Source organism: Vulpes vulpes, chromosome 12, assembly GCF_048418805.1.
Source record: "Vulpes vulpes isolate BD-2025 chromosome 12, VulVul3, whole genome shotgun sequence".
In the NCBI taxonomy this organism is placed as follows: Eukaryota; Metazoa; Chordata; class Mammalia; order Carnivora; family Canidae; genus Vulpes; species Vulpes vulpes.
Window position 1 is genome coordinate 153,303,201 of NC_132791.1, and position 25,277 is coordinate 153,328,477.

General features: G+C 40.5%; 1 protein-coding gene across 11 annotated transcripts in view; it reads left to right on the forward strand.

The window, feature by feature from the left end:
* DAB1 (DAB adaptor protein 1) overlaps nt 1–25,277 on the forward strand; it is a 1,107,850-nt gene that overhangs the window by 518,057 nt on the left and 564,516 nt on the right. For all 11 annotated transcript variants that reach the window (XM_072730801.1, XM_072730799.1, XM_072730814.1 and 8 more), the window contains one exon: nt 671–744. The gene's annotated coding sequence lies outside the window, so the exon portion shown is untranslated. The remainder of the gene's footprint in view (nt 1–670; nt 745–25,277) is intronic.

The window sequence follows — 25,277 nt, forward strand, 5'->3', positions numbered from 1 at the left end:
TATTTTCTCAATCCTAAAATTTTTTAAAATTATTTTTGTATGTGCATAATATTTTTCCATGTAGAAATACTAACATTCATTTTATCCTTCCTTTATCGGTTGTTTCTCTCTTACAAATATCATTGTGTGCATAAATATTGGCCTGAATTCATGATTGTTTCCTTGAAAAGGAGTCCTGAAGGTGAATTACAGATGAAAGGGTATGATCACTTTAAAGACTCTTGACATTTTCTCCAGTGCCCTCTTCTTTAATGATCTCAAGGCAAGAGCTAAAGCCTCTAAGAAAGTCAGATGAATTACAAATTGGAGAAGTTCTTTAAAAATTCCTACACACTTCTGTGTATGTGTAGATATGCATGTGAATGTGTACACATGTTTGTGAGGAAGAGATAACCACAGACACGCACACACACACACACACACACATCCTGATCCCTCCTATCTTAGAGGTATTGTGTACCCTCTCTAGCGGAGTACTTAAAATGGACTGTCTTTGTTGATTTTTTTTTTTGGTGGTGGTGGTGGTTTTGTTTTATACACTACTGTCTTTCCAGTGCCTGATATATGGTAGGAAATTAGTAAATATTTCTTTAGCGAAAGAGAGGGAATAAAAACAAGACCAATAAATAATTGTTTACTTTTTTAAACATCTTATTTTATTTGTTTTCAGCATCCAGCAAGACATGGTGGTGATCCCTGGCTCTAAGTCTTCATGATTAAGCGACTCTTTTGCACAACACAAAGGTAAATATTTGAGGCTGGTTGACTTGCTGGTATTAGGAAAATCTTCCTCTCTTCAAAAATGACTCACAGATGTCTCTGAGTCCTCTTCAAGTGATGGCTTTTATGTTTTGTGTTCCTTCTTAAAACACCTTAGAGGGTTCATGGAGCCTTCGGGAATAGCTGCTTGGGGCAGCTTTTCTATCTACTCTGTGGTGAGAAATTCCCTTTCTCCTTTTCTTTAAGCATCATTAGGAGTTTTAAGTTTTCCTGACTGGATTTTAGCCTCTCCTCGTATGTTGTCTCAAATTGGTTTGATTTTAAACACAACTATATTAGCTCTCCTCAAATGCCTTCCGCTTTAAATATATTACCAACAGAAAGAGCAATTCTCAATTGTTGAAACTAAAGTCAAACCATATGTAAGATAAATGTTTCTATATAGAAAACAGACTTGGAGATTTACAAGCTTAAGAGCAAGTACTATTATTTTGAGGTCCTAAACTTTTAAATGATGGCAACACTGAAATCTGTACTTCACACAGGATGAGAAGAAGGCACAATTGAAAATGCCTATTCTTTTGACAAATTAGAAGCATTCATTGCAGTATCTATTTCTTGTTTACCAGGGATAATGCTGAATGAATCACAGACTGGTAGATGGATGTCCCTTCTGAACACTTTTAATTAGCACTGCCTATTAGGATGAACAGAGTGTTGCTTTCCTGCCATAGATTACCCCTAACCCCCCCTTAAATGGAACAGAAATCTTATTCTCCACAAGGTAATATTCATCTCTTCCCCAACCAGACAAGCATAGAAAATTAAACAATGGTCCGTTAAAAAGCCCAGATAATGTATTTATCATTTCCAGTCTATATGAGTTTACAAGGCAAATAGGAGTGGGAGCTATTCGTTATGGGACCTTGGGGAAGAACGGGACTGGGAAGGGAGCTGGAGGCTGGAGGATCTGAGACTTGTAAAAATTCATTAAAAATATGAGGTGCTATTGGAGACAGAGGAAATTAATTACTCTCAGGGACTCAAATGTCACTACTCATTTAAGTGACCTGGCAAGGAGGCTGAGAAACCTGTTTTGTGAGGGTTTGTGTAGTGGAGAAGGCTGGGAGCTGGGATTCCTCAGCTGTCAATTTTTGCATTTCCTTGGTGACTTATTGACATGTTAACCTGGCTTGCACCCCAGCCTCCTCTAATGAGTAGAGTTAAATGAGAAATGGGGGGTTGGGCTGGGGCTAACACTCTCCCCTGTAGCTGGCCAGGTTATTCAGAACAGCTCACCAGACATATAAGCAACTGCGGACCTGAGAGAAGCCTATAATTTACCACAATGGAGAGAAGAAGAGCCTGATCATTTGCAGCTGGACTGAGTTTGGTCTTTTATTATTGCTTTTGCATCCACAAAGCTATTCTCTGAGGTGGAGTGCATTTGGAAAGACAAATTAAGGTTTTCCACCTAAGGAGGACTGGGGAGCAGTAGCTTCTGAAAACAGTCATCTTTTCCAGATTGCCTGTCTAATAAATCTCTCTAATGCATTCTGCCTATAGACAAAGGTTTAAAATATATAGATATGTGATGACTTAAAAGTTTAAAATCAGTAAACACCCAGAATAATGGAGTCAAAAGCTTTCTCACATGTGTGCCTTACCTAGACTGGGAATTTAAGGTTTTATTCTTGAACTCTGTTACTAACCAGCTGTGAGATACCACACAAGCCATCATAATGCTCCAAGACTCTCTTGTATTATTTATAAAATGGGAACAATAATATCCATCTTCTGTGATTGTTAAGGACAGTGTATCCAAAAGAGCTTTGAAGGGTGGAAATATATAAGTGCATGGTAGCCGTATCACCAACTGGTATGTTTTGTTGTTTTAAAAGTCTTGCTTTTTAAACATTGGGGCTGCTCCAGTGATCTGTGTTCCCATGTGGGTCAAAGTTGAAGGGCTCAGCAGTATTCTTCTGGCTTGTTCATATAGGAAAGGTAAATCAACAGGCCAAAGAAGGAAGCACTTCTTTGAGAAAAAACTGTTCACGTGGTATTAAAAAAAAAAAGTGAAGCTTAGCTTTGGAAGGAGATGGAACCCCAGATATTCATCTCTGGGAGCAGTCCTCAGTACCATGTCTTCATTTTAAGAACATCCTGTCCCTTTGAAGCAGAAACAAATTTCATGCCTTGAAGGTAGTGGAAGAGATATTTGAAGATTATTCCTGTATTCCTAGAAAGAGATGATGAGAAGATAAACCAGGGCAGGGTCAGTGAAGACAGAGAATAGAGAACTCTGAGAGGCTTTGGAAAGGAAGGAATTCTGGGCTTCCACAGAGTCAGGAGGTTTTGTGCTGTGAAGAGAGAATAGTGCAGTGACTAAGCTCTAGAACATTCTTGAGATACTTGAAATGTCATTAATAGAAACATGAGAAAATGCAGGCTACAGTCCTTCTGCTCAAGGAACTCAGAGAGGTAAACAACGATCATATAGACCAGACAGAAATAAGCCCAGAAGAGCAATGCTGGGGATGGTGCTGAGAGGAAGGGTGCATCAGAGGATGAGCAGTACTGTGCTGGAGGAGCAAGAATTTGAGGCTGGGCATTGCACAGAGCAGCTGCTCCAAGCTACATGGAACCAGAGCTGCTCAGCTGCACATTGCAGATGCTGGTTTAGAAGCTACACTTGGCCTGTTCCATTTCCATGGCAGCCAGAGTTTTATATCCCAGCGTGCACTCAGTGATTTTCCAAGATTTCTGTGCTATCATTGTCTCCTGGAAATAGTCTTGAAGGATCGCCTACCTATTCTCATTAGCCAGCCCTGTAGTGACCCATCCTGAGCATGCGCAGAAGGCATTCCCAGGGACCCAATTCTAAATAATTGCTAAAACCACTGTCCCCATCCCTTGGTGTTTTTTGGAGCTTTAATGCCATGTACCTTTTGAAATTGCTTGAAGGCTACCAATTGACATAACTGAGCTGTTGGCTCTTCACTTACTATGTTAACTAAATGTGTCCATTTGAGTTCATTTAGTTATTATGTCATCATAGTGAGATAGTAATAAGATAGGAAAATTTTTTCACACTAGTCTTCCTTCCCCTTTTTTTTTTTCCTTTTTGAATTCATCTCTTTAGTGCCTCCTATTTGCCACCTTATTAGTTTTGTTTTCTCAGATTCTGTTTACACTTCTACTGTTCCTCTACAAAGGATAAAATTGCACATTCTTCAACTTAGTTGGATGTAGGAGATTCTTGATACCAGAGGGTTCAACTGTAAAAACTTGTTCTTCACCACATGGTAGCTTTCTGTATCTGGTATTTTTAATGGTGGCAGTGTTGCTTTCCAAAGCTGAATGTCTTAGATTGGAATCTCTACTTCAACACATAATAGTTGTCTAACATTGAACAAATCAATTTCCTTAAAGTTGAATTTTCACATTAGTAAAATTAAGGTATCAATAATACTTTTCATATGGGATTGTTGTAAGAATTTAATTAAAGAGTGTATATAAAAGAGTCTAGCACCTTATATATTGTCATTGAATGTTAGCTGCTGTTGCTTATAATATATGCTATTATAAATCCTTGAAATGTAATAGGCAGATGTGTTGATCTTTGGCAATAAGAGAGGGAGATGCTAGAAAGACACTCTCCTACTCTTTGAATGGGCTTAGAAAATGGAAATTCCTGGTGATGAAGGCATTAAAAGAAGCTAAATGTGTGGATTCACAAAAGTCTTCCCTGGCCAGACAGTCACCTAGGTGCCAAACAGTCAGAAGGCATGTTGGGCTCCCTGAATTTTGGCTGGGCATCTGGAGAGCATCTAAGTCAACCCTGCCCCAGATACAATATTTCTTCCAGAGAGTATGCCAGTGTGGCTGGATTGAATTACCCTACTCAGAATTCAATTTCCTTTATGTTTCCAGTGAGAGTGGAACATGGGGGAGACTTGGGAGATTGGAGGATAGAAGGGAAGCTGCAGCCACTCTACAGCTCACATGTTGTTGCCGATCTGCTGACTCACCTGATTGGCAAGAAGGAGCATCTGGGCCCGTGACTACTTTCCCTTTTCCTGGATGCTCCTCCAGCTTCTCCAACTCTTCATCCAGATATGTGTGTTTAGCTACTTGAGAAAAGGCGCCTGCTACAGCAGTTCATCCACATGGGCAAGCTGGGAAGCAGTGAAAGCCAAGGTCGCAGTTAGTTTCCATGAAATTTCTTTCAGTGCATGCTTATGGCTTCCAGGCTGCTCCTGATTCTCCCCATTATTTATATCCATCTTTCCTTCCTAATCACCCACCCAGTGGGCTTCAAACTCCAGCAGCAGACATGATTAACAGACATACAGACTGTTTAACCAGTTTCCACAATTGCTTAAGGTCAAATTACACTATTAAATAAATACCACAAAAAGTAAATAAATACCACATATATATTTATTTTGCATATATGTAGTATTATAAATAGTATATATCCTTTATATATAGAATTTATTGAGCAGAGGAATAGAACAAAGCACTGGAGGATTATATATGGGTTTGTGTATGTGTGTATATCTACCAGTGCTTGTTTCTGCTTCTGTGGTTGATCCTCACCTGATTCAGTTGCTCATAAGCTTTTTATAATGGGGAACTCTGCACTCCATAAGGCGGCCCATTTCTGTTCTACCTCCCACCCACCATTCCTCTTTCTGTGATATAGCAAAAGAGAAATTAAATCCATATTCCAGAAATGTTGTTTTTCAACCCAGGGTATATCTCACTTTCTCCCTAGGACTTCTGCCCCTCTCAACCCAAAATGCTTGCATAAACTCACTGTTTGACCTCACCCCCTGGAGTTTTTTTCCTCTGGTTTCTCACCTTTTGAAGCTTCAGAATCAGACTCTTCATAAATTAACCCTATAAATATGAACATACTAGAGAGGCTCTCCTAGCCATTCCATTTCCCCAGACCCCTCTCCTCTTCATCCTCCTCATGCCTTGTGAAGACAATACCTTGATTCTGAATGTTTACAAGGTACAGTGTGATATAGTAAGAGTGGAGGGAAGCACAGAATTTAGAATTTGAAGACCTGTGCCTGTCTTCTGCCGCCACAGAGGGCTGACTGGATCTGCTTGCTAGTAGCTTCTGAAGACTTCAGTTGCTCCAGCTTTAACATAGGTGTACTAATAGCTGACCTTCTTATTCTCAGGCCCCGTGTGAGTCCAGTGATCCCTGAGCAGCTCTGGATGTTTGAGGCCCTGTGTTCTTGATATCTGTCTCCCCAGTCTCAGATTAGCTCACACCTAGGTTAGGGAAATGCCAATTATGATCAGATGTTGAACCTTAGAATTCACAAGAGAGTAGCAAATCAGGGCACTCTTATTTTTTTAATGAAAATAAATACTTTGAAAAAAAAAAGAAAATAAATACTTTGAAACAGCTATAACCTAAATTCTTATACTCTTCAGGGTCTAACATAGTAACTTTTTACCTAAATTGTTTCTCAAAGATTTAGGTTGAAGAAATTGAATGAACGGTGGTTCCTTATAAGATGAACGTATATATCAAAATCACTTATAGTATTACAGAGCTGACCCAAAAGGGCAAAACACTTAAATATGAAAGAATGACTAAAAATTCTCTTATTTGAACCAGAGTTTAAAACTAATAAAAATCAGATGCAAAATGTAGAACATGATAGAAGAGCCTATTATTGAGATGACTGCTAAAAGGAACTCAAAGTTATAATGAAGGGAGTTTTAAAAGGGATTTCATCCCTTGAAATAAAAAATATACAAATGAAACTGTTATGTTTCTTTGATTTCCATTCAAAGAAAGAGCCTCTCTGTCCTCTCTGGTGGAGGTGGCCTTCCATCTGAGTAGGATGGATGACTCTGGGAACATCCTATTCTTAAGTGTGGCATAGGCAAATAATTATGAGTTCACAAACCTGGTTAGAAAAGTCTCTGTAGTTGGCAGGTATATGGCTGCCAGATAAAGATGTGGAGGATGTGTGTGACAGCTCAAAGCCACATTTGTGGCCAACCCTCACCCTGCTCCCCTACACACATTTATCATTGAACAACCGCCAAAGTTGAAGAAGTAGTTGGCTTACCCTCCCCTCACTGCATGTGTGCACTGCATGCACACACACACACACACACACACACACTCACCACACACCTACATCCTGGCTTCTCACGAGCATCAAATGAGTACTGTACTGCAATGACTGGCACATGGTGGGTCCTCAAGAAAATGTTTGTTGGTGGGTGCATGTATTAATGAATTGCCAAGGAACTCAAGGGGAAAGTCTAGAAATGTCAGTAGACATTATGACAGCATCCTGGACAAAATGAAATGGGGGAAAAATGCCCAGGAGAATTACTTTACTGAAGATTTAACATGTTGATGTTCATAACACCTCACCTGCCAGAGGTATCCTATTCAAAATGAACGAAGCAACAGAACAGGATTAAATTGGCACAGCTGGAGGAGGTCTGCCTGCGTGTGAAGAGCTGAATGTTATCTCCAGGCAACGGATGGAGTTGTAACATGAGGATTCTTATTTTTAGTGTTGGGGAGAAAATGAATTTGAACCAATAGACACTGAAGGTGATAAGAGAAGATCGGGGCTTGAGGGAGGGAGTGGATATAATAATAAGCACAGACTAAGAAGGCTAAGCAAAGGACTAGAATAGAGGGAGGTCTGTGGAAGGGGATCTTATTATTTCAGAGTGACACAAGAAAACATAATGAGGTCCACCAGGGCATCTGGTCAACTCAGGCCCCCCACTTCTTGGTACAAGCTACATCAGAGTAGACACCTATGGGTTAGAGAATCAGTTTCCCATGGGTGAAGAAGGCCAGCAACAATCCTGTGTAGAATGTCTGTATCCTTTGGGGAACAGGGAAATGTTTTACTAAATCACTTAACATGGTGTTGTCTGTTTGCATTCTTCTCTTACTCTTTATGTTCTATGGTGCCAGGTCCATGGTTTAATAGATTCTTGAGGGGTTTTCTTCCAAATTTTTACTTCTGGCATCTAACTTTAAGAATTAATAAAGAATCACTGAGAACCCCGATATACTAATGATGATAAACCCCACCCCAGACATATAAGTAAGCTATTGTTACCACCATTTATAGATAAGTATAATGAGGATCAGAGAGGCAAAGCAATTTACTCAAAGTCCTACAGCTGGTAAACTGCTGAGCTAAGACTTAAAGGAAGGATGATAAAATAATAAAAAATTGGGTGCAAATAGACTATTACAAGATCTGTTCTGAACAGATGGTAGACAAATGTGCCTGATACATGTATAATTAAGAGATCATCCAGGATGGACTGAACCACCCAGAGAGGGAACTGGGGAGAGAATAACACCACTAAACTTTGGGATACATCCATGGAGAAGCCAAACCATAGTCAAAGTGTAAGAATGTCAGAATGTCAGGAAGGGGAATGAGACCAAGTCTTAGGTAAAGCAGCAAACTCTGCTGGCTGGCTCCTCTGCAGTGAACTAACCTCACCCCACTTATTCCACCTCTACCCTCAGGCCTCACTTTGCGAGTTTTACCCTTCTAGCAACCTTAGAAGAAATTATTTTCGTTTCTAGGAATGAGAAAATTAAGATCACATTCAGAGCTTTGTGAAGCTCGCTAATTCCAGGAGTGCGTTTGAATGCAAGTAACCAGGATTAACCTATATAGGCACCAAATATTATAAGAGTGTCTAAATTTGCTGCCATATGATTCTTTCAAAGGAAATCTCTATAGGAATTTTATTTGACAGCCAATTTTGTTGAGGCCAAGCGTGTATCTTCCTGTGAACATTATCAGGGGAAATAAAAAGACCATCCAGAGCTTCTGTGCCCCTAGATTCTTCACCTTTCTGTGTTTAACACGCAGCTTTAATGTTACTGAAATGCTGGTGTCTTTATTTATCAGTGTCTTTTAGCTGGGGACACTAGTTCTGGGTGTCCCATTGAAGGTAATGCTTACAGATGGCTTATAAATTAGGTTCAATAAAATGTAGTCATTCTTCTCTTTTAGTGAGTTCTTGGTGCTGAACCTATTTGACTTACCTAATATCCTGTTTGAGTTGTTAAATCCTAAACATGGATTGATTAGAACAGGGGAATAGGCTCTCGGGTTAATGCATTGAGCTTTTTGAAGTGGATAAAAGAACCACTTTGGAACTAAAAGCCTGACTTAACATTCACTTTATCTGTATGGACTTGGTTTCTTGTGTCTCCCTCTTCTCTTGCTCATGTACCTGCAATCCCCTCACCTGTAAAAATTGGAGCCAGGGGTGGCTATGATGAGCAAGTGGTAATATGCATGTGAAAATATTTAGTAAAGTTTAAATGGTTATAGAAATGTAAATTGGTAAAATACATTTAAATAAAAAGCATGAATAAGAGTGCATCACATCCCTTGAAAATACTGGTTCATTTAGAAATTTCAAGGAAAAAAATGGTATCAGGACATTCTAGGACTAGAAGAGATCTCAGATTATCTACTTCAGTTTCCTTTTTGGCAGATGAGAAACATGAGTCTCCAAGTGAAGTAGTGATTTGTGTTAAATCACACAGCAAATGCTATGCAGAGCTGAGCCTAAAACTCATGTGACTTGTTTCTCCATTCTTCTCTTTCTGCCCACAAGCCTCTACTCCACCCCTTCTCATGCTTCTGCAGGCTCTACTATGGCCCCTGATGAAACTAATCAAACCAAGAACATCAGACTTCACGTGCTGGGGAGAAAGCCCACGCCCATCATGCCTGTCTTTTCCAGTGTATTTATGGAGACTTTCTTTTAGCTGCAATTAGGAGAATGGATGTTATAGGCTTTAGAAAAATGGCCTATCTGGTGTGATTTCTGCTGGACTTTGTAGGCAGAGAGTATCTGCTGATTCTGTCTCTGAAACATACTAAAACATTACCTTCCCTCTCGAGTGCATTGTACTATAAGCTCCCTGAGGGTGGGGACCTGTCTGTCTCCCCTTTGGCAATACATCCTCAGCGCTCACAGAGCTGCTCAGAAGGTATTCGTTCAAGGAAAGCATGACTCCCAGCTGCTATTGCCTTTGTCCAAGGTCCATTGTCTTATGGGTGTCATAAGTGTTCAGCCTTTAGTCTCACTACTTCCAAACACTCTGCATCACCCTCTGAGTATCCTGCTAACTACAGATATAAAAGGGGCACTCCTCTGCTGAAAACTTGTCAGTGGCTCACCTTTGCCTAGTGGAATTGCAAAAGTACCTTAATAGAGACTTTAAAGGTCTTCATAATCTGGCCCTGTCCTAACTTCCCAAATTCATGTAGAATCTTCTCTCTCTGCCATTCCCACCATTCAGCTCCCTCTCTCCCTCTCTCCCTCTCCCACCCCCCTCTCTCACAGACACACACACACACACACACACACACACACACACTTATTTTCTTCTACCTGGAATGCCTTTAGACTTCTACCTAGTCTTCAGCCCCCTTCCAAAGGCCCATTCCCTACTTGCTTTGGTGTCTTCTTCTGTGATTAGGCTGAGCTTTATCTTCAATCCCTGTGGATTAGAAAATGGGAGATAGTCCTGAATGGTTGCACCCCCTCTCTAGCATAGCAGATTATCGAGAGGAGGTCAAAACTAAGCTGAGTGGTAATGAGGACAGTATTTGTCCCAGACCCAAACTGAGAGCATCAAGAAATGGCTTGTGTGTCAGAGTCTGAAGAGTAGTGGCTGGTTCTCCCTCTCAGAGGACATGCTTTCTCAGCAGGTCCCAGCTATGTCTCTGACATTCCTCACCTAAGACCGCTGAAAACCTGTAACGCATAAAAAAAATTATATGAACATTGAGCTTATCTCCTCATTTAACTCTAATAAAAGTTAATATTGTTTTTATTAATGAAAAGTAACAAAAATATGCTTTTGTAAGCAACTTTCTGATTGTTTATATATTCATTAATTTTAATTTTAAAACTAATCTAAACATATTACATGATGTTTAGAAATAAGAAAAACAAACAAACAAACAAAAAATAGCCATGATCCATCATTTGGGTGTGTTTCTTCTGATCTTTATGTAGATGGTATCTTATATGACTGTTTGCTTCACTAATATCATAAGCATTTCTTATGGTGCAAGATTCTGTTCATATCAATCACTTTAAATGACTGAGTAATACTCCATTGAGTAAATGGACTATTACTGAGGAGATTCACCATAATTCATCTGGTCATTTCCGTATTGCTGAAGGTTGATTTCCTTGCAATATTTCACTTTTGATGGTAATACATGAAGATTCCTTCACATGCAAAAATTTCCCCCTCTTTGAGGTTATTTCCTGAAATGACTCTGACACCTATTATTAATTTGTAAACACTTCCCCTGTTAAAACCATTCACACCCTCCTCCCTGCAAGGTGGAAGTTAACCCCTTGTTCCATAAGAAGGAATTTGAGGATATAGGGATTTGACATCCCAGTGTCCTATGTTGATTCCCCCCTGCATCTCCTCTGTTATTCCCAACCCCCTGACCTGCATGTTGTCCTAACCAATACACCAACCTGCCATTTCCTCTCTGTGCTAGTGCTCAGGCTGGCTCTGTAGTCTCACTCACCCTTGCATATACCAACTTCTTGCCTCAAACTCATACCAGATGGTACCTCCTCTAGGAAGCCTTTGCTGACTCCAGTGAAAAGATTTAGGCCCCTCTCCCCAGGGATTCCAAGAGTCCCTGTGTGTCTCTCTGTCATCACCCTTATCACACTGTGTTGAAAATGTGTGACTCACTGAAGCTGGTGAATCTTTTTCATTGTTTCCCCAGTTACTAGCACAGTACTCAACACATAGTTAAGTGTGGAATAGCTGATAAGCAAACCTATCAATAGATTTGGCAACTGGGACATCTCTGTAATTTATGGAAAGAGAAAAATACTCAATTTGCAGGGGACTGACAGGGCGTAGATATCTCCTCTTATCCCATTTTATAGTGCCATGATATGTTACTAGTAAAGTACGGAGGAGAAAGACTATGAGTGGGATTGCTATAAAGTCGCTAAATACAGAAAGATACCAAACCCCAACTCGCTTATGCACATCCTTATAAATATTTAACATTTTATTGTTTAGAGATTTTATCATGCTATCTAATGGCTTCAAATGCCATCCATATGCTAATATTTTCCACATTTCTGCCTCCAACCCTCTCACTCTTCTTGAATTTAGGACTCATTGCACCCCCAAACATTTCCACTGGATGTTGGCTAGGTAACTCCAACTTCATGAATAAAGGATCAAACTCTGGCTATCTACCACAGCTACTCCTTCTGTAGCCTTCTTCATCTTAGTGCATGACAATTCTGGTCTTTCAGGTGCTCAACTGGATTATTGTAATAACTTCCTACCTCATTTCTTAACTTTCAACCTTTCCCTCATATTTAACACACCCAAGCAAAAGTGTCCTTTCAAACATTCCATCCTTACTTAAAGCCTTCTAATGACTGCCTTTCTCAAAGTCTTTGCATGGTTTTTCATTTCCTGGGACTGCCATTACAAGATATCTCTGACCAGGTGGCTTAAACAACAGACAGTTATTTTCTTACAGTTCTGGAGGTTAGAAGATCCAAGACCAAGGTGCCAGCTAATTTGGTTTCTGGTGAGATCCCTCTTCCTAGCTTGCAGATGGCTGCCTTCTCTCTATGTCCTCACATGGCACTTCCTCTCTCTATATACACAGATAGCTCTTCTTATAAAAACAACAGTCCTATTCGATTAGGACCCAACCCTTATGACCTCATCTAGCCTTAATTACCTCCAGAAAAGCCCTATCTCCTAATATAACATTGAGCATTGGGGCTTTATTTTTTTTTAAGATTTTATTTATTCATTCATGAGAGAGAAAGAGAGAGAGAGAGAGGCAGAGACACAGGCAGAGGGAGAAGCAGGCTCCATGCAGAGAGCCCGATGTGGGACTCGATCCCGGGACTCAAGGATCAAGCCCTGGGCCGAAGGCAGGTGTTAAACCACTTAGCCACCCGGGGATCCCCCGAGCACTGGGGCTTTAGTGTATGAATTTGAGGGGACACAGCTGAATCCATAACACATGGCCTTTAAATTCCCATGTGATCCCAGGCATACACACCCCATCTCCCTCAGTGGCTCTAGCCAAACTGGGCTCCTTTTAACCTCTTGAATGTTCTCAACATGCTCCTATCCCAGGGGTAGTAGACTGACTATCACTGCATCTGGACTGTCCTCTAGACATCTGCCTGACTTCCCCATTCTGTCCATTCTGTCTGTTCAAGTGCCACTGATTGGCTTTTTCTTCCTTGACCATCTTTTACAAAATAGCACAACTGCTCCACCGCAGCCCCATCTTCTTCACTTTGCCTTACTTTCCCCTAACGCTTTTCCATTACCTGAGCTTCATATATTTGTTCATGTATTCACCTGTCCCTCCTCCACTCTAGTGGCAGAAACATAAACTCCATGAGGGCAGGAATTTTATCCTTGTTTGTTTACAAGTGTATTACTGATTATTGGCACTTAGAATAATCTGGCACATAAAAGATGCACAATAAACACTTGTTGAATGAGTGAATGAATGAATAGAAATTTTGTTCATATTCATTATCTTATTTCAGCCTCACACAAAACCTGGAAGTGGATGGGGGAGATATTTGTTCCATTTCCACAGATGAGGAAAACTAATATTCATAACTGTTAGATTTCATATTTGTAGTGATAAGTTCATTTGCCAAGTGCTAAAAATTGCCAAGGGATATGCATACTATCATACTTGCTTTCATTTCATCCTTGGACTAATCCTATAAGATTATATATTATTATCCCTATTTTAACACAATTACCCCTTAGAAAGTTTCAATAACTTGCCCAAGGGAACCACTACTAAGTGACAGCCAAGATATGAACCCTAATCTGACTTCAAAGAGCTTGTTTTTATCTTATTATGGTTCATATCCTTTTAGCACAACACATGTGCCAGATACAATGCTAACTCGTACACTGTGCTGTATGGACCACTATTATCTTCACTTTCCAGATGAGATAACTAAAGCTCTTGTTCACTTGTCCAGGGTCACACCCCACTGACCTAGAAGTCTGTCAACAGCTAGTCATCTCCCTCAAAGTGCTGGTGCTGGGCTGAGCACTCCTTACTTTCCCTTTCTGTGCCTTTAGCACAACCCACCTAAATCAGCCCCAGATGCAGGATGCCCTAACCATGACACACCTTATGTTTATATTTATAATTCTGACCGCAGTAGACCCTTGTGAAACAAAAAGCATTCACATATAAAGCAAATTAATATGTTGACTAAAAATATTGACAAATGTTACGTGGCCTAATCATTTTTTTTTTTTTTTGGCCTAATCATTTTTAAAAGAAAGGATCATCTCAGGGCATCAGGATGGCTCAATCCATGAAGCGTCTGACTTGATTTTGGCTCAGGTCATGATGTCAGAGTCTGGGATTGAGCCCTGCCTCAGGTTCCATGCTCAAGGAGTCTGCTTGGATTTCTCTCTCTCTCTCTCTTTCTCTCTCTCTCTCTCTCTCTCCTTCTGCCCCTCCTCCTACTCTCCTGCTCTCTCTCTCAAATAAATAAATCTTTTTTTAAAAAAGTATCATTTCAATTAGTCTCTTCTAGATGAGGTCTGCTACTACTCTGTACCTATTTTCTTTCTTCTTAGATACTTGGTAAAATGTATGTGTGATTCACGCAACCTCTCTTGCTGCCTCTAATGACACAGCTTAGGTCAATAGCGGAGAAGGATAATTGAATCTATTTTTCAGACTTTCATTGGTAAGCTCTATTCTTGGCACATATTATTAGAATTGTGAGACTCAGACATTTCTTTCAAGTGGAGTTTTGGGCTGCACTAGAAAGATTATTAAAAGAAATCACAATACCAGCCTTAGAAATATATAGGGCACCTAGATTCCTCACTCTGTCCCTCCCCTCATAGCACAAAGCCTATTCAAACCCCTTCCCAGGATCGGGCTTCTTCTGTCAGCCCGTCGTCCTATGTAGCCTACCCTTGCTGTGCATTTGCTCTCTGGTATTGGCCCAGTGGTTGTCCAGGTGTGGTCCCAGGACCCCTGGTATCAGCATCACCTGGGAACTTGTTAGAAATGCAAATTCTCAGGCTCTGTCCCAGACCCACTAACTCAGAAACTCTGGGGATGGTGCCCAGCACCCACTTGTTTTCACAGGCCCTCCAGATGATTCTGATGCAGGCTCAAGTTTGAAAGGCATTGCATTAGGAAAGTGTCACTTCTCCACCCCACCCCTAGGCTGGCCCTCTCCTCACAAGGACACAGCTGCTTTATATCTTGTTCCTTGGCTACAGCCACAACCGAAGAGACAAAGAGTTCGACTAGGGGACTCAGGTTCTCACATGCATGGTACACAGTTTTAAGCCTGGTTTCCAGAAAGGTGTTTTTAATTGTAAAACATACAGATAGGGCACTTTTACGGAGTCATTGTTGTCTGCTTTAGGAAAAGCTTATGACTAACCTTTCCTATTTTGATCATGTCTTGACTCTTATCTAACGGACCATAATAATGACTATGTTTAATCAAATATATTCTATTTTCTTGAATTTTTAAAGAATCATTAATGTATTATATTTAAAACAAAGAGTCCTACATCTCCTGTTGAAAAATAGCAATCCCCTATGTTCTATACACCCACGGCTCTGAGACCCATCATTTTAGCTTCTTCTGCTGCTATTTAACTCCATATTTCTAAATAGCACACTTCTATTGCTGTCAATTTCAGGCATTACCTCTTGGCTTCCTCTTACTGTAATTAAGAATTCATTTTCCTTTCTGTCATCCCCTCATCCAGTTTTCCTCTCCACTGTTTCAACCCCGCCCCCATCTCCTTCTGTCTCTTCTTTCCAGATGCTGACTCCCCTGGGGACTAGGTGAGTTGTTGGCATTCAAGCTCCCTACCCATCCCGCCCTAGCCAATCAGGTCTTAACTTCTTCCACTCTGCTAAGTACCCACCACCCCTCCTACTGCTTCCAGGCTCCTAGAGTACACGAAGCCTCCCCTCTGCTATGCTAATCCCATGTTAAACTAAAAGTCCCTCATGCTAAACTCTCACCAAGTTAGGCACAAACACCATTAAGAGATGATTTACTTTTCAGTTTTTTTTTCAAAATAACAGCTTATTTTTAGTAGCTTGTCTGCTAGTAATTTATATAGAATAGTATTACATTTTATATTTTTATAAATTAATATTTTCAACTGATTTTTGTACCATGGTTATAAAGTTCTGTTTTTGAAGTACAAGTTAAATGCTGTAATTTGTAAAATTCTTATTTTACCACTCTCTTACTTGAGATGTGCCTGAGTTCTTAGGTTTAAGATGATAATACTAATAATCACTTTGTTTGAGAGGCATATAGCATCCTGAATTCCTACCATGAACCATAGGGATGGTTCTAAACCCTTTACATGTATTAATTACATAATACTCTTCACCATTGTGTTAGTTAAATGTGCACTGCTGTTAACACCATTGTACAGATGAGAAAATGGAGTCACAAGAGGTTAAGTACTTTGCCCTGAGTTCCACAGCTATGCAACACTATTATACCTAACACTATTATAATAATATCTGGTGTGTAATGTGGAGTCCTCAGAGATTATCTGACATTTAATCCTTAAGGCAGGTTTGCAATTTAGGTAGAGTAGATGCCTGCTTCCCTATTTCCTATATACTTCCAGACCACAATCTCCTATCCTTGCAGGTTGTCCCGTTACAAACCCACAGTGGAATATTGGTTGTACCTGACATCACACTGTCCCACTTCCCTGATCAATAAATCTGACAGCTCTCCTGATGCCATATCTGCATACAATCCTCCTGAAAGCCCTATACCCTGCTAACATTAGGCAGGGAAGGTACCAGTCTTGAGTGAGAGAAAAGTCAGACCCCTTTGCTTCTGCTGATTTGGGCTGTTGATCCCTTCCTTTGAGTCAGTCCATCTTCCTGCCAAATGTCATATTAATTTCAGCATGGCTAACTCCATTTTAGTGATTACAATGCTGCAGCAGGATAATAATTCTGTAGTTCAGTATTTATTTTATATACTATCAACATTTTGTTTTGAAAGTGCACAAAATTTATAAAATAAAAATCTCAAAGAAACTATTTAATGTACTTTAAATACAAAAATCTATAAATATGTTATAAACACTGGGGAAAATGTAAATTTACAAAAGATAAACATTCCAACTGTAATATAAATTATTGGCAAATAAAAATTCATTAAGATAAATATTCAAAATATAAACTAAAAGCATATAAATCAAGAAAACCTAATCAGTTATGGAAGCTGAAAATAAAAATATTGTTTGTTATTTTTAAATATGTGCTAGTTAAAAAATAAAGTGGGTCAATGACATCACTGGGTTGAAAACATATTTTTGTCCAAGCTTTTCTTGCTGAAAAAATTCTTTCTGGTGATTTTCTGACTAGTCAGAAGAATGATGAAGGGATACTTAGGGCCTCACCGTAAATTTTTTAATCCGAATTTCACCTTCAAATAATTATCACTCTTATGTGATATGTACGAGGAGTTCTTGTTTGAATAACTCCTTCTCCCCTGCCCACCCCAACAAAGACTAGGTTTTGTGTGGATAAGGAGCTGCATGTCCTACCCCAGCCCCATCCCTGCCAAAGAAAACAGTTGATTTGTCTTCCTTCTGCATTTTCATTATAGATATTTGGTAAATCTGATGTTGAAGTACCTGTACTCATTTCCATACCATCACATTTATATTCTACTTTTCAGAAATTCTTTTCTTTGAAGTGCAATAATAATTATTCTTTCAATAGGAGCCTTGCAAGACCACAATATAGTTGCTTATTGCTATTCACACAGGCCTGGAGCTGTCTAGACTTGTCTTTTCACAGAATTTGAATAATTGAACCATTGATCTTGCTCTCCAGATATTAATAACTCAAATTTCAAATTTCTTTAAAAATTAAAAAAGCACACCAACAAATACAAGGATATTTCAGTACTTAAAAAAATAGCACAGTGTACTACTGTCATACCACAATTTGATATTCACTATTTGCTCCTTACATGGACTACCCAGCATGCTTGGAAGCCAGGGCTCCATTGTACAAATGGGGAAAATGGTGTTCGACTAAGTCAAGTAGTTAGGCTGAGGTCATACAGCTGACAAATGCCAGCACTGACATTTGAACCCAGTTCTTTGGGCTCCAAAGTCAGAGTAGCCTTACTGTCTCTCATTCAGTAAGTTACACAGTCACTTTTATATAAATAGACTCCATATTATCTGCCCTTTGGGTGAAACAAATGACCTGCATTTTTTTTTTCCCAGCAGAAACACTTAGGCTCTAAGAGGCATTTTTCTGAGGCGAGCATATTTAAACAGCAGAATGGGCTCTTGTGGCTGGTGATAAAATTCCCTCTTCTGTTGTTCTCAAAAAAAAAAATAAATAAAATAAAACAAAAACAAACAAACAAACACCAAACCAGGAGTTTTGAAATTTACACAATTTCCAGATGACTCTCTTGAGATCTTCGCACTCTATGATTCTGCAGGTCTGTGAAAAATTAAGACAATTTAAATCTGGAGTCATTTCTTCTGATACCTGAGCCTTTAGCTGTTTGTTACCTTACAAATGAAACATCTGGATGACAGAAGTGAGTGACTTTTTCCCTCTTGTTTTTGAGCTTCATATAACCCTACACTTTGCTCTCTGCTATGCCATTATCAAAGCATCCAGGTGGAAGGGATATCCCAAGAAATTGGAAATAATCTTGGTTGTCTTTCTTCTATTTGCTCCTTTCATCTTTTTTCTGTTTAATAAGCACAAAGTAAACACAGAACTGATTTTTTTTATTCTGAAATGTTATGAGCATTAAGCTCTGAGTATTATCATGGGAATGCATTTCATTTGAACTCTAAGGAGGCTTAATGTAAATTTTTAAAGGAAAACTTCAACCTTAGTAATGCTATGACAATTTTTCTCTGCCATGGTAGATCTAGAAGGCCTCCCTCTGGCAGGTCAGATGTTTCCAAATCAGTTTGGTTTTTTTCCGGTCCTTAAGGTCTCTGTGGATTTCCATCTTGATTACCTAGGCAGCATTTTGGAGGCTTTGAGACTGTGTGGTGGTGGAAGTTTCTATCATTGGTCAGTCACCCACTGGGTATCAGATCCGATAGTGGGCTCTCTACATGAGTTTCTTTATTTAACTCAGACACTCCTACCAACTAGTTCATATTATCCCATGTTACTATGACGCCAACTGTAACTCAGAACAATTGAATGCCTTGCCCATAAAAGACAAAAATGGAATTTGAATCTTGACTGCGTGGTTCCTGCACTCAGGAACTCTTCCTACTACATACAACACATTGTCTTAGCACTTCAGTCACCTTTAATCCTACTCCTCATGTCTGTATGCCTAGTTTCTGGATCAGGACTTATAGTTGGTCAAATCTTTCCTTTAACTTGATAGCCTTTCAGCATTCTGCTCACTTGGCTTGAAGATACCCAGCTGGTTTCTTTTGAGAACCCCAATACATTCTATCTTGACTTCACTGATGACTCATCTTATAATACTACTTTGTCTGCTGCACCTACCCACTGCTGGGTGATGGGGATAATGAAGAAAGCCTCCCAGTTGAAAAGTTCCCAGTCTAAGAGTCAGGGGAGGGGATAAGTACAGCCTGGAGAAAAGATCATTATAACACAATGTAGCACATGACAGCAGTGTGATATGAGAATCCCTACAATTAAGTTTACCTGAGAAAATCTGGGAAGGCTTTCCAGAGGGTGTGATATTGGAGTCAGGTTTTAAAGATGTTTGTGATGGGCTGAATTGTGTTGCCCCAAAATTCATCTGTTGAAGCCTGACTCCCAATGACACTGCATTTAGAAATAGGTCTTTTAAGGATGTAATCAAGGTTAAATGAAGTGTCATGGGTGGGCCCAAACCCAATCTTACTGGTGTCTTTATAAGAAGAGGAAATTCAGACACACAGAAAGACACCAGGCATGTATCATACAGAGAAAACATCATGTAAGGACACAGCATGAATGCAGCCATATGCAAACCAAGGAGAGGCCTCAGGAAAAACCAAACCTATAGACACCTTCATCTCAGACTCCCAGCCTCCAGAACTGTGAGAAATAAATTCCTGTTGTTTAACCACCCAGGCTGTGGTATTTTGGTATTATGGCAGCCCTAGCAGACTAACACCATGTTCCAAAACTCTTCCTCCTTTTCCTTCTTAATTGAGCTATGCTACTTCCTACATTATTCCATTAATACAGGTCACACCTTCTGCTTTCCCTTCCCTACCTCTGTTGTGTCTGGAGGACCGAGGCATGTTTCTCCAGTTAATGATAGGTAGGTAGGTTGTTCATATGAATAATCCAGCCAGTGGTCATGTGAAATCCACAACGGTTTATAAATATTGATGCTGACAGGGCACAAATAGCTCCTGGCCATTTATAAGAAATGTATGTGTTTCTGGTGTATTTTATGTAATCTTTTCTAAAATTAGCTCAGAATGTAACATGTAACAGTAAATGTGTCACTGTTGTGTGGTACAATACAGAGCAGAGAACTATTCATAAGAATTATTCATATGTCTGGAGATTTAATCACTTAACATCTTTTGCATTTTTATACATTTATGTTTTTATTCAAAGGTTTAAATATTTGTAAGAACTCTAAGAACTCTATGAAACCAGGAAAATGCTATGGATACATGTAAGGAGAGATCAAATAGACTGCTAATCATGTCACTGTGCATTCAGTTTTGGAATAGCACTGGGCACATAGTACACACGATACCAGTGTGAGATGTAATTATTGCTTTGAGACAAAGCTGAAACTTTCCAAACACAAAGGCATTCGGGAAATGCTGAAGAAATAAAATAAAAACTGGAAATGGAAAGAGCAAAACTTTGTGAAATGAATGTGATAACAATCCCAGGCAAACTAATCAATAGGCTGTAGCATGCAGAAGCAAACTTGTATATGGAGGTTACAGATGTGAACACTACAGCCCAAACTAGTTGATAATGAGTAAGACAGATGGGGCGGGGGGAGGTTAACTAGTACAAAGGTCACACGTGACCGAATAAGACAGGTGTTCAATAACAGTTTTCAATTTAACTGTCTCCCCAGCAGATGAAGAGTTTCCTGGAGGAAAAGATGGGATCGTATCTTTATTCATTTTAGTATATTCAAGGTCTAGTACCTGATACAGATGGGCACTCAGTGGATATGTGATGAGTGAAGGAATGAGTGAGGGAAGGACTGGCTGCGACTCACAGGTTGGACAGGAAAGGAGTGGAGAGATGCTCACTAAGATGGCCACAGTAGCTGCCACATTTCTTTCTTTCTTCTTCTTTTTAAATTTATTTATCCATAGGAGACACATACAGAGAGGCAGACACACAGGCAGAGGGAGAAGCAGACTCCCTGTGGGGAACCTGATGCAGGACTTGATTCCGGAACCCTGGGATCATGACCTGAGCTGAAGGCAGACGCTCAACCACTGAGCCACCCAGGCCCCAGATGCCATGTTTCTGTCCATATCCAGGCAGCCCACATCCTTCTGCTTTCCCACTGGAATTTCAACCTGACTTCTTAAACTAATAGCGAATGCCTGTGAAGCATTTTACACTGTATAAATGCTTCATACACATCAACTTATTGATTTGGATCTTAAAACATCCCCAGAGTGTTAAATAAAATGAGAGTTCTTATCCCCACCTACAAACGAGGCACCTGAAGCTCGGAGACACTGTGGCTGGCTTCGGGTCGCACAGCTCATACATACCAGGCAGAGGCAGGACTCAGTTACAAACCACCTCAAATCCAGAGCAGGTGTTCTTCCCACTCCACCATCGAATACGGTACACCGGGGAGGCCACAACTGTGACAGTGATGACCGAGCCTTCCCGGGGAGCCAACCGCTGAACTGAAGCCTTGAAGCATTACTGCTTGTGTTCTCTTCTATCCGGGTAGCCAGACGCCAGCAAGAGGAGAGCTGAATTCAGGGAGGTACTAGGGGAGGAAAAGCCAGGCACTAGTACACCGGGGTTACAAGCATGGGCTACGCAGTCAGGCTTGGGGTTAGAATTTTCCTTATGCCTCTTTCTTGGTATGAGGTCTTCTGTAAATCTTTTTTATTAAAATTATTTATTGGACCTTACCATTCAGTGACTAGGTTGTAGGTATACAGAGGTTAAAAAAAAAAAAAGGCATTGCCTTTCCCATTACTGGTTGTCTAACACTAAACAAGAACATACTTTTATGTATAATGAGCACGCAAAAGTGCTTGCAAGGAATTAAGTGGATAATAAAGCAAAACACTTAACAGATGCCTGGCATGTAGTAATGGCTGTGGTGATGGTGGCTGAATACAGCTGCTTAAGAGTCATGGGAAGTTTCCATGTGACCACTCACCCCCTCGTGGCTCTGGGTGGTCCTATCACCACTGATCTGCACCCTCCTCCTCCCCTTCTCCACCATCTTCCTCCCCCCTCTCCTCTGATCAAGCAGTCCCTGACCTAATCTGCTCACCATTCCTCAAACTGTATGATTGCATGTATTTTCAGGTCAGTCCCTACAGATAGCCCTCCCTGGTCACTTCTTTCCATTCCACGAGGTAGATCTTAAAGCTTGCCTTCTATTTAACTTCCCTCTACTCTATAAGACAGTGCTAAGCACTGTTCTCCCAGAGTATTTGCTAGTTCTAGTGCAGTATCTCCCCTTTCCTAGCAGGGTGGTGGTTTCTCCATGCTCCTCTCCCATGACAACTTGAGCCCATTAGGGTGGAGATGGAGCCATGGACTTCCTTTTGCCCACTCCTTGTGCCTAGCCCTGCAGCTAGTCTGTCACTAGACCACCTGGATGATGTAGAGGGAAGGAGATGGCAGGAGGGAGAGGAGGAATGAGGAGAACAAAGAGGAGATAGAGAGACACAGAATGGAGAGACAAGGATACACACAGAGAGAAATGACAGAGCCAGGGAGAGAAAGGCAAGGAGAGAGCCAAGAAACTGAGAAGTAGAAATAGAGAAAAAGGAGAGGAGAGAAAGAGAGAGGGGGAAGAAAAGAGCTGTGTTGTGAAAAAGAGGCATGGAGGGAGGAAAGAAAGGTGGGAGGGAGGAAGGAAGAAAGGGAGGGAGGGAGTCAGGGAGGGAGGGAAGAAGTTTACTGCTCTTGGGAGAACAATTTCCATCTAGTGTGTACCCGGCAATTTCTAGCCTCCACTGTTAACTCAGCAAAGTTACCTTCTCAGAATGAAAACACCTGCCTTCCCATCATTCATCTTTAACACATGTGGGGGGCTTTGTGGTCCATCTTTCATCCTGTAATTATTTGAATATATTTGCATTAAATTATATTTAGATTTTCATCATCTCCTTAATTTTCCAAGATAAATAGAAAAATCTAAAAAAAAAAATGAAAATGCTATAGTCAACATATTTAACCTTAGAAAACTGGCAGTCCATTAAAGAAAGAAAGCATTTGCTACTTTGGCAAAAATATTTTATCCCAGAGGCTAGTTTGCCAGGATGTGTACCGGCAAGTACAAACTCCCAAGTAAGTTTTACTTACAAGTTTTACTTACAAGATGATGGATCTTGACCAACTTAGTTCTAATGTAAAAGTTGTTGTTGGACATGTGTATGCTTTTGTCAATGCAGCTCTCTAGAAAGCCCCCCAATTTCATAAAATTATAACTTTTTAAGTGCATTGTGTCATTTCCCCCTAAGTTTCTGTTTAAAAAAAAAAGTGAGTAAAAATGAACATTTCAGACTCAACACACCAAAGGGATGCCACGATAAGTACACAATTAAGGATCCCCTGGAATGAAAAGGTGAACTCTCATTTCAAGTTGTATGTAACCGTCTTAACAACTGCTCTGTAGGGAACGCTTCTAGGAGAACTTTGCACACCTTGCCCCATTGCACGCACCACACCGGTTCCTTTCATCATTCCTATTTCACCTGTGTGGCATCCGGGTTCCCAGATTTCGATCACTAGAAAAGTCAAAGAGCTGGTAAGTGGCCAAGCTGACTTTTGTCTCAGCAGAATCTGACACCAAAGCCTGTGAACCAAAATGTTCTTCTTGGTGTGACAAAAGACATCACCTTTGTGACTGTTGACCAAGGTTGATTGAGACTGATTGATAGATCTGCTGACCTTTACCCTTAAACCCTGGGAAGGGGAGAAAGAAAGTCACTGCAATTTATTAAATGTATCCTTTCATTTAACTCCAACAACAAACCTGTGCAAAAGGAATATTTGGATATTCATCCCACTCAACTACTGAGGAAATTGAGCTCCTGAGAGGTTAAGTAGCTGGCCTGCTCCCCCAAATTGCCTCTCCAGTCATTTAGATTCCAGAAAAAAGGTATGAAAGCCCAAAGTCTCCATAGCCTACCTCGCTGGAGAGGAGAACCATTATTTCTTTGTTTTGTTTAAAAGCTGAACTTTTGTTGCGTGCTTGCTGCATGCCAGTGTTTCCTAAGTGCATTACAGAAATTCTCTCATTCGGTCCTCACCACAGACCTGTGAAGGAAGCCCACTCTCTTAGCTCTCTCCTGGACTCTTTATTCACCCTACAGCAGAGATCAATTTCACTTCAGGGCACAGGTAGGAATAGTAAGACAAGTCTCAGGAACATGCTGGAACTGGAGAATGCAGGTCTGGCCTAAGGGCATTCAAATTCTGACTATTTAAAAACACCCCCCACCTCCCCTCTAGCACCAAATAAGCCTGTCTGCCAGCCTTATTTATTTCCCTGCCAGTTCCTTACCCCACTCTTGAGGGACAGTGGGGGACCGAGCCTATAGCTGATGATGCTCCATTTACAATGGAGCCTGGCACCATCTTTCATACTCTTCCTTTAAGATAATACCATTGATCCTCCCAACTTGGGTAATCCAGAACCATCCATCCCACTTTCCTTCCTGCAGCTTCTAAAGTAGCTACACACCGTGCTCATGTTATTACAAGACCCTTAATTGTTATTAATTGCCGTTGGAGGTGACGATGATTAACGCACAGTAATGAAGTGCTAGCCCACCATCCTGGCGTGTGTATTTAACCTGTACTTGTCTAAGGAGATGAACACATTCAACAGAGACCTTCATGCATTGCTGCTGAAGAAGAGACAGGAGTGTAAGAGTTAATCCAGAGACCCAAAAGCCTTGGGCCACATCTTCCATGGGAAGATCACATTGCCTGTGGCCTGTGCCTTCCTGTTTCCATCAGCTTCTGTGGTTCCCCGCTGCCAAGCCAGCTTCAGTTGATCAGAACAGCAGGCTCGTTTGATGACATGCCAGCACGGGCCTCAAACACCAATTACCACACTGCCGATGACAAATACGAAAGGAAAAAAAGCAGCAATGATCGTTTAATAAATTTATTATGAAGACAAATGGCCCCTGCATAAATCACCCTGCCATATTATTGAAAAACCTCGCTTATGCAGACATGGAGACAACAAGGGTTAATTTCAAAACT